This window comes from Citrus clementina, unplaced genomic scaffold (genome assembly GCF_000493195.1).
Source record: "Citrus clementina cultivar Clemenules unplaced genomic scaffold, Citrus_clementina_v1.0 scaffold_9, whole genome shotgun sequence".
Taxonomy (NCBI): domain Eukaryota; kingdom Viridiplantae; phylum Streptophyta; class Magnoliopsida; order Sapindales; family Rutaceae; genus Citrus; species Citrus x clementina.
The window spans coordinates 15,315,260-15,327,195 of record NW_006261964.1 but is presented as its reverse complement, the minus strand read 5'-3'; positions in this window follow the sequence as shown (position 1 = coordinate 15,327,195).

Sequence of the window (11,936 nt, the reverse complement as noted above, 5' to 3'; positions counted from 1 at the left end):
AATTTGTTATTAAAATTTTAAAAACAAAATCAATTGGTTAACCACATATATTTATTTAACCATACATCATTAATTTGGGAAAAAAAAGATTTTGTTCCCTTTTTAATCTTTTTCCTTGACTCATGCAATACTTAGGATTAGATTTTAGCCTTAAGAAAATTATCCCTAGCTCTCCTTGTACAAGTTTTCACACTATTCATTGAATTATACGGCGGGGCCAAAAAATTTATTTTAAGCTTACTTAATTATACACCAAATTGTAGTATTAGAATTATTTCTACCACTTCTTAAAAAAAAAAGAATTATTTCTACCAAAATAAACCAATCACATGATTTTATCCAACTACCAAGTGGACCCTAAAGGTATATATCTGCAATGGCAAATTTAGAAAAATACTTTACCGGAGGCTAAATTAAATAACAACACCTAAAAATTGAAAACTTGAATATATAAACTTGAATATAACCTTTTTTATTTTTTATTTTTGGTTTTTGACCACGAGGTATCCTGGGAAGGGCCCCAACTGTGGGAGGCACCTTTAAGCTCGTACCACAACCCAGACTAGAAGTCCCTGTCCGAACCGAGAGGCACATGTTCTCCCAATAAATGCGACTTCCTTGCGACTCGAATTAGGGAGCAAACTCAGTCAAGCCACTTGAGGGGACTCCATTGCCAGTGGAGCCAACACTTTGTTAGTAATATAACCTTTTTTATTTAATTCAATCTCTAGTTAAAATGTGGTACCCACAATTCAATAACTAGGAATTATAAATATTTTAGGCTGTGGGCTTTGATTTTTAAGTCAAAGTAGAACTTTTGTAATTAATAAAATAATAGTTCAAATTTTAAAGGATGAGACTATCTAATAATTTGACAGGATTATTTAGAAATATGTTAAATTTTCTTTATGAAATAGAATTTTTTTTTTCCAAGCCCCCATTGGTCCTATAGTAAATCCGCCTCTATATATTTGTGCTTCAGCATAATATTGGAGGCACAACAACTGAATTTACATAATATGTACCTTTTTTGTTAACGAATTATATTACAATGTACTAATATGTCTATATCGAAGTTTGGAAATTTGTGCTACTAATCAACTTACGAGGGTCGCTTATCTGGAATTTTAGAATTTCAGTTGTTTTAGGTCTATTTCATAGTTGTCATCTTAATTGGAGACAATTAGGTATGTTTTACGTTCTTCATTTTGAGTTCGATTGTGATTCTATTTTTTGGCAAAAATTTACTTAGGAAAGTGTATTATTCTATTATAAATATGGAGGCCTTATTATTATTATTTCAATGAATTATTAAATTAATAAAATCATTCCTTATATTACTATAACAGGAGTTTTATCTTCCATCTTATATGTTGAGCATTATTTTAAAATTTCACAACAATGCGAGTCTAAGGACTTCATTTTAGATTATAGCGTCATTTAATTTAATTAATTAATTTTATTTTTCCTTCTGCTGTCTAACTACATCAGCACCTTAAACCCAAACATGTAGTTTAAAATTGGGTGTAGTTTGTGGGCTACTAAGGTTAAAATATTTTTATTTCAATATTATTAACATTAATATCAAAATTGTTTTGATTCATTAAGTAATGCCTATATCATCCAAAAATTTATTTACGTCCTATATAATGTAATATTCATCAAGTAAGGACTACAAAATGAACTGAAAAATTATTCAAAATCATCATTCTCTTATTAAATACCATATCTCTCATAACTCCTTTTTTAAAATACACCTTGGATAAGTTTAAAAAAAATATTGCAACTTTTTTTATTTTCTATTTTTTTGTTTTTGAATACTTTTTTTGAAATTTGATGCAACCTGTACATGATACAATACAAAATTTATTTTAAAAAATCTAGATGCATTTACATTATAATAAAGAAAATTTATTATTACCAGTACAAAATTTTACTCGTACTAATATTTAAAAAACATTTATTTCTACTCACAAATGTTTTAATCCGTAAAAATAGACATGGTATGACACAAAAAAATCCAATAAATTTTTTTTTAAAATTTTTTTAAAAAATACATGTTAAATTATTGGCATACTTTTTTAAATTTATATATTTTTCTTAAATTTATATTTTTAAGATCCGCGTGTTCAAAATTTTAAATATAATTCGGTTCACTTGCGTATCTTATGCGTTCCCCACCAAAACGTGCTGTCACTTTCCGGACAGAAACTCTTTATGACATTAACTCGGCAGTCCCTTTCTGGACAAACTTTTGATGACATTAAATTTCGCCATAAATATCGGCGTACATAAGAGCAATCTCCACTATAGAAGCCCTCTAGTTGGAAAAGGGCCTCTCCTTTTAATTTATTTATTTAAAAAAGCAAAAAATGATACAATTCGTAATTGAAGCGCTATAGTAAAGGGGAACTTGGGGAGAAGCTGGCTTCTTAGTTCTCACAAACAAGCTTGAAAAAGAAATCAGTAGAGTGTACAGGGAAAAGAGAGAAAAGAACATGGGAAGTAACGTGATGGGATTGGGAGGTGGTGCCTTAGCAGCGACCATCATAGTTACGATACTCTTCTTCGCCGCAAATGATCAATCTTGTGCTGATGCTGCTGCAGGCGTGAATAAGAGCAACAGAACCAACATGGCTAATTTCCATTTTGATCACAATGACATGTTTTCTGAGGATGATTCGGAATTGCAATTGGCTGCTGCTGTTCCAAGAACTACCACTCTGAACGTAGGAATCGCGGCTAAGCAAGTAATCGATTGTGCGAGACCGGGTCCCTACAAGCCTTGTACCCCCGATCCCCAGAATTCCAAGAAAGCTGAACATTGCAGTCTTCCCCCCGGCGGATTGTATCTCAATCGAGGATGTGCTCACTAGCTAGCTAGCTAGCTCATGCTGATCCCAATCTTCATCCTCAACTATGTCATGATATTACTTATAAATGCGCGTTTATTGTATCTTAATCGATTATGCTAGCTATCTGGCTCATGCTGATCTACGATGTTCAACGTTTAATCTTCATCCTCAGCTATGTAATAATATTATTTATATAAGCACATGTGTTGTGTTGTGGAATCAGACAGAAAAGCTCTCCTCATGATTAATTCTTTCCAAGGTAAAAAATTTAAAGATTTAATTATGACTTAATATCATAATTAAATATAAATTAACTGAAATAAAAATGATATTTAAATCCTTAAAATTATAAAAAAAAAAGAAGTAGTTATATATATATATATATATTCCCTAAAATTAAAAAAATTATTAAGATCTCTTTTTTATTAATTAAAAATTAATTTTAAGATTTTTAGAAATATGAATATAATACAAAAATGTAATATGTCTAGTAGATTTATAATATTAGAATAATTAACTAAATTTAAATACGTAAATTATTCTATTTTTTAATAATATATTTATACTTATTATAGAGATTTTAAATAAGTATTGGGGTTAAATACAATTTTCAATTAAAAAAAAAGTCTCACGTACTAATAATGTTAAAATTATTATTTTACATAATACCTAAAATAATTTAAATTTTAGTATATTTATTTTAATATTATGTTTATATTTATTTAAAAAATTTACTTTAATATAACACAGTATGTCTAATAGATTGTAAAATATTAAAAAAAATTAAATATTAAATTTTTTAAAAATATATAAAATATTTTTAAAATGTATATATCATTACATTTATTTTAATATTATATTTTAATTTGTTATCAAATATTACAGTCAATTTTTGAGTTAAAGAGTATTATGGTTAAAAGAAAATTTTAGTATCTTCTTTAAAAAATTTAGGAATCTTCATGACAAATTCTTTAAATTTTAAGTGTGTAGACATCTTTGTTCTTAAAATTTATTTAGATATTTGCGACCATCTAAATATTTTCATAGAGATCAGACCTTGGGAGAAGGAGGGATGGCTCCCATTTTCAAGTCCATCATCTATTAGTATTAGCTACCAAAACTTCATCTATTTATATTACGTGCTTAATAGTTTGGATAGCTTACATTTAGATCAACAATAATTGTATGAGATTAATCTTAATTTGTTATTGCCAACGAATTATATATTTATATAGAATAAAATTCATAATAAACCATAATATGGAATATGACACATTGTATGATACAGTGACAAATTTGTACATAGAATGTAAAATCAGATGATGCAAACATACGAACTTTAATTAGAAAACAAAATGATATAGTTACCAAAATAAATAGTAATTAATTGTTCTAAAGAATACAACTACAGATTTAGTAACATATTTAGTGTGAATAAGAAATGAGAGCAGATCGAATTAAATTTAGCATCAGTCAAGAGGACTATATCTAGTATAAATAGCATGCTTCTATTCATAGTTTAGGCATCTCAATATTGTCCTTAACTTTTATTATTTTCTCATTCTGAACCAAAAATAATAGCCGAGCTTTCATGGAGTTCTATTGCTCTTGTTCTTTTTCTTTCTGTGGTCTTTGCTATTGAAGTTGCAAATGTAAAACAATCTCTATTTATATCTAGTTGTTCACATATACACTATTTGTTGGTTAAAAATTAGTTTTTCTCATAAAAACTTTCAGGATCGATCTCATATAATACACAATAATCTGTAATTTAGAAAATAATACCTTAACAATCTGAGAAAATGAACAATCGAAATTAATCTAGGCTATTAGATCGTGATCTGTCACCATCACATTTGTTAGATCACGATTTGTCACTAAACAATCTTCTAGGCTATGACTCAAATTTGATCAGCACTGGACGTGTGGGTGTCCGTTTCACTACTTCCAAAACAACTAGCTTCTTTTTCAGTGTTTTTCTCAAAACATGTATTTTGAATCACGACTCTTCTCTCTTTTTTTTTTCTTAAGAAAAATACATTTATATAATATTTCTTATAAAACCCTAGATATGTATTATCCTTTTATTATTATTCAATATAATAAATATTTTGAATTTAATATTATCTATCCACTTACGTGAAAGTGGAGAGCATGTGCAACCACTTTGGGGTGATCAATTGATTGAAAAATATTTCAATTTTATTTTTGAAGAAATTCATCAAACAAAATATCTAATGTATATATCCTCCGAAGGGAGTATCACCGTATCATGAAGTCGAGGTATATATATATAATTTTTTTATTAAACTAATAATGGAGCCTGTGGGAAAATTATCTTTAATTTTCCCTCTCCCACTTAATATTTTAAAATTAGTTTTTCCTTTTAAAACATACATTGATTATATATTGTTAATTACATGGTTCCTATAATATTATCTAGACGATATCCAATATTATTAAGCATTTGTAAATTATAAACAATATAATGAGATTCATAATATATAAATGACATGTATCATTATGCATAGAGTGGCACTACCTATTCTATATGACATGTTATCATCCAAAATATAACATATAGAAAAAATAATTAAATAATATTAATTCATGACTTTCCTAAAATGGAAAAATACATTAACCCTAAGCCTAATCTTTATTAGGCTTTTTATCAATGTCAATCTTCCACGAACTTGTCTTTGTTAATGAACTAGGGGAAATTGGACTTTTAAATTTATTACTGGTCCAATTTTAATTTTGAAAGAAAATAAATAATAATTTTTTAAAATAAAGCACTTTTACCAAAAATAATTTTAATATGTTAAATTTTATCTATGTATTTTAATCCATTAAGCTCAATTTTAATTGGACCTAAAACTATGATTCATTAAGCCCAAAACTATTTTTGGACTTAAATGCATAAAAATTAAACTTGTCTACCCAAAAGATAAAACTGTGAAACTATAGGGGTTCCAACGATAAAAACTATTGAAAACCCTAAAATCCATATTTTTCTTCCCCAGTCGCCATCACCATCGACCAACCACTATTCAGAGACGCCACCCATCTCCGACATAGAGTCACCATCGCCACCTCACTGGAAAACCACCAAACCCGCAAGCTACATGCGCTGCTACCAATTGTTGGTTAAAAATTTAGTTTTTCTCATAAAAATTTTCAAGATCGATCTCATATAATATACAAAAATTCGTAATCTAGAAAATAATAGCTTAACAATCTGAGAAGATGAACAATCAAAATTAATCTAGGCTCTTAGGTCACGATCTGTCACCACCACTCATATTAGATCACGATCTATCACCACTACACTCGTTAGATTACGATCCGTCACCAAACAATCTTTCATGTTATGACTCAAATTTGATCAGCACTGGACTTGTGGGCGTCAATTTCACTACTTCTAAAACAACTGGCTTCTTTTTTAGTGTTTTTCTCAAAACATGTATTTAAAATCACGACTCCTCTCTCTTTTTCTTCTTGAGAAAAATACACTTATATAATATTTCTTGTAAAACCCTAGATATGTATTATCCTTTTATTATTATTCAAAATAATAAATATTTTGAATTTAATATTATCTCTCCACTTACATGAAAGTGGAGATCATGTTCAACCATTTTAAGGCCCACCTTGTAAAATAACACAATGTCCCATTTGCACATGAATATAACACAGAAGGTCTTGACAAATATTATAATTAGGTTTATCACCTAATATGCTAGTTTTCTTATTTTTAGGTCTAATAATGGTGCAGTCAATTAAATGAGTTAGCCCGAGGATCATTTGGGAACTTATAATAGTGGCTACAACAAATAAGATTGTAAATGAACGAGCCTAATCATTTAATTTCAACTCTACTCCACTATAAGATTGAAATTGATCTTCATAATTGTATGCTCAGATTATAAGTCGTCCCAAGCCACATTGATCTCTTTACTATATAATCATTTGTACCACATCGTTAATTAAATTAATATCTCAACTGTCCAATCAATTTAATTACATCTTGTTCCTTGATCTTACGGGTTTTCTTTAATAATCATTTTCAACATACTAAATATGTTGACACACTTTGGCTAGAGAATTATGATCAAATACCGAAAACCCATCAAGAGATGTATTATACAAATTTTATATTTTTTAATCTATAATTTCAATACTCATAATTGCTCCCACCAAGATACCGAGTAATCTTGACTACAAGTGTGTGTCGTGCTCATTGGTAACTCAAATGGAATAACAATTACAATCATGAAATTATAAATAATTCAAGATTAAGATTACAGTAGAATCAATGCTTATGAGATTTAATAAGTCTGACAGTTATTACAAAATTAATTAAATCTCATATGTGATCATGTTCAATGTAGTCGTACTACATCAATAAATTCATACATGATTAAGACAAATCATACCTTAACAATGGAGATTCAATGGTTGTACTGCTTGAAGAATTCCAGTGCTAATGAAAAAAAGAAAAAATAGAAAGAATAGTTGAATGTGAACTATAAAGAGAGAAAAAAGGAATTAGGCTTTATAATGTAGGAAATATGTATATTTAATAGGGATATCATTGGAATATAATACTTATTTCCTATTCAAACTTTTTTTCATTTAGATAAAAGTTATAGAACTTTACTTTTTCTATTCAGATGTAAATATATGAAAATCATATATAAGTTGCAAAAAACGACAAGCAAATTTGAAAAAAAATTGAAATTAACAAACTTTCAGCCTTTAGACGTTTAACAAACAAGCTCGAAGTCAATTAAGATAATTGCTCTAGTTGTCTTTTCAACTGATAAAAAAAAATTATTGAATTTTTAACTTACTAAAAAAAATCTAATTTCTTTTAACTTTTTACTAATCTAAAAAGTGTAAATGAAAGCATTAAAAAAATTCCAAAATATCTAATTAATTTAATTTCACATCACCAAAATAAAACCTACTAATTTTCCTTCTTTGAAAAGACATAAGTAATTCTTTTTATTGGATTATTTATCCCTCAACTTCGCTTATAAAGATTTAAAAGTTGTTATTGTAAATTTCATAACATGTGATAATATAGCAACACATTATTATTATTTTAACGAGCATTATTTATCCTACAATTTCTTCAAAAAAAGAATTACTTTTAGTGTATAACTATAAGATCATAAAGTACACTTAATTCCATTAACATGATATATGTCAATGCTTGGGTCATTCTACCATATCATGGCTAAAATTACAACATTAATACTGTAATTAAATATAAATTATGTAAATGAAATATAAGAAACTTACAATTTAACATAAAATTTATAAATCAATATTAATAGTAAAATAAAACTTGATGTTTGAAAATGTAACATAAGACTTATATTGGATAGTAAAATAAGTAAATTAATATAAAATTAGTAAATTGATGTATTACTGATAAACAAAATAAAAACTTTCAAATATAAAATAAAACTAGTAAACCAACATTAACTATAAAATAAAACATAAATTTTGAAAATAGAACATAAGATTTATAAACAGTTGATAAAATAAATTAATTAATATATATTGGTAAATTGATATATTAAATTTGAAAAAATAATTTTTAAAAATAATATAAAACTATTAAATCAACATTAAGTGCAAAATAAAGTATAAATTTTGGAAATGAAATAGATGACTTACAAATAGAAAGTAAAACAAGTAAATTAATATAAAACTTTTAAATTGATGTATTCCTATTTAAAAAAACAAAATAAAAACTTACTAGTATAACATAAAATTAGTAAATCAACATTAACTATAAATTAAAACATAAATTTTTGAAAATGGAGTATAAGACTTGTAAGTGGAAAGTAAACGAGTAAATTAATATAATCCTTATAAATTTTTGTATTACTAATAAATAAAACAAAAACATGCAAATGTAACAGAAAAGTAGTAAATCAACATTAAGTGGAAAATAAAACAAATTTTCAAATGGAACATAAGACTTGTAATGAAAGATAAAATAAGTAAATTAATATAAAACTAGTAATTTTTTACATTGCCGGTAAATAAAATAAAAAATTGAAAATATAATTTAAAACTAGAAAATCGACATTAAATGCAAAATAAAACATAAATTTTGTAAATAAAATATAAGACTTATAAATAGAAGGTAAAACAAGTAAATTAATATGAAATTGGTAAACAAAACAACAACTATAAAACGAATAAATCAATGTCAAGCATAAAATAAAACATAAACTTTAAAAATGAAACACAAAACTTGTAAATGGAAGGTAAAATAAATAAATAAATATAAAAATGGTAAATTGGTGTCTTACTAGCAAACAAAATAAAAACTTATAAATAAAATCTTAAACTTATAAATCAACATTAAGCCTTAAACAAAACGTTACTTTTATCTATTACACCTAAAATTTATAAATAGAAGATAAAATAGGTAAATATACAAGAGTTATTGAAATAAATTAAAAAAAATTACCAATGAAAAAAAATATTATAATATTAATTCCTTGTATATTTATTGATTTTGTATTTAAATTAAGCAATGATGGTTTTGAGTTTAACTAATAAGGGCATTAGATGGCATTATTAGCGAGCCCTGCATTGATTAAAGAGAATCCTGTGTTTGGCAATATAAAGAAGGCGCATTGACATTGTGCGTCATTAGTTAAAAGCTTCATGCGTACTCTCCTGCATAAAAGAAACTTGCGACCCTTTCGGGTTTAGGAAAATTCTTTTTAAAAGCAATTTTTTTAATTAGTTAAATTTATTTAATTTAATTATGTTTTTTTATTAAATGAATGTATTTGAATTATTTTTATATAAAATTTAAAATATTAATAATATTAAGTTTAATAAATTAACAATATTAAATTTTAAGATATCAACAAGTCCAAATTATATTAATTTTTATAAATAATTATAAAAATATTAGTATATATAATATAGTAGAATGTATCACAAAACATTATACATAATTAATATAATATAACATTAATGCAATGTACTATGCACTAAATAATGCAATACATTGTAAAGTAATATAATGTACTAAACGCACCCTACATGTGATATTTTATTAAAGATAACATTTATTCTCAAAATTGAATTTTAAAAAATTATTCTTAAAACTATTGAGATACTGAAAGGTTGAATGAATTATATTAGGATTATTAAGAGTTCATTTGAGATTACTTTTGGGAGGCTAAAAAATGATTCTAAAAGTTAAAAGTTAATTTTTGTGTTTGGTAAAAGTTATTTTTGCCAAAATCACCATCCTACAATAGATTTTAAAAAACAAAGAAGGAGTAACTTTTCAAATTCTAATTTTAAAAATCAGTTTTATACTTATTAAAAATCTATATATATCCTTACATATATTATAAAATTATAAAATTGTCCTTATTCAATTAAGAAACCAAATAAAAAAGATTTAAATATTATTATTATTATTACCAATAATATTGAGATAACAAAATAAAAATATTTATTTTAGCTATCAATTATTATATATACACAATAAAAAATGTTATGTGTGTGTGTGTTTATAAATGGAAAATAAATTTTATTTCATATTATATCTATTTTAGTTATTTTCATTCTTACAGCAATTTAACAATAAGATTCATTAAATACATGCAATTATTTTTAAAACTCATAGTACTTTTGCAAATGAATTTTATTAAATATTTAACTGCCTTTCTTCATAACTAGTTATTTTTACAGCACAACTAATACCAATTACTTAAAAAAACTATAATATTACCAAATTGGCCCTAAATATGTTTTCTTAAGGAAGAGCTAGAGTATTGATATAATTTTTAAGTTTGATAATTTATATTTTTAAAAATATCATATCCAGTTTCCATTCTACTTTAACAAAATATCCTGGGCATTACACTTTTCTAATTTTTTTTTTCTGTACTTCATTTGATAAATTTAATCTGAATAGAGATTAACTTGAAAATTCTAATTAACTATAGAATACATAAGCCCGATGATACAACTTATATGCTGTCTCCTCTTGTTCTGTTTTTCATTAATTTTTGTACATTTTTGTGATTTATTTATCAATAATGTTAAGGATTCTAATATTTAAGTCTTAAATTAAATCTAAATACTATGCGTCACTTATTTATTAAATGATAAATTTTAAAATTTATAAAATTATGATGAATACCACATCAATTAGTATTCAAATTAAAATTTAAATATTAAAATATCAAACATTATTATTTATTTATGTGTTGTCGGGACGCAAATAGGATGATTAGAATAAAAAGTCGATTGGAAGACAGGCTGGGTATCAATTAATTCTAAAACAAAATTTAGAAAACAAAACAAAACTTAGCTACGGAGCTGCTTTCTATCGACCACAGGACTTGCACAACGACCTCCTTGTTTGTTTTAAAGGATGAAAGCTACATGACTTGTACAGTTGTTGAATCTGCACCACATCATTGATGTGTGAAAGATTAGATTGGATTGTATAAGAACAAATTAGATGCTAAAAATAATTTGTTATTAAAATATTAAAAACAAAATCAATTAGTTAACCACATATATTTATTTAACCATACATCATTAATTTGGAAAAAAGAAGAAGATTTTTTTCCCTTTTTAATCTTTTTCCTTGACTCATGCAATACTTAGGATTATATTTTAGCCATAAGAAAATTATCCCTAGCTCTCCTTGAACAAGTTTTCACCCTATTCATTGAATCATATGGCGGGGCCGAAAAATTTATTTTAAGTTTACTTAATTATAAACCAAATTGTAGTATTAGAGTTACTTCCAACAAAAATAAACCAATCACATGATTTTATCCAACTACCAGGTAGATCCTAAAGGTATATATTTGTGCTTCGGCATAATATTGGAGGCACAACAACTGTATTTACATAATTTTTTAATGAATTATATTACAATGTACTAATCTGTCTATATCGAAGTTTGGAAATCTGTACTACTAATCAACATATAAGGGTTGCCTATCATTTTAATTGGAGTCAATTAGGTATGTTTTAGGTTCTTCATTTTGAGTTCGATTCTAATTCTATTTTTTG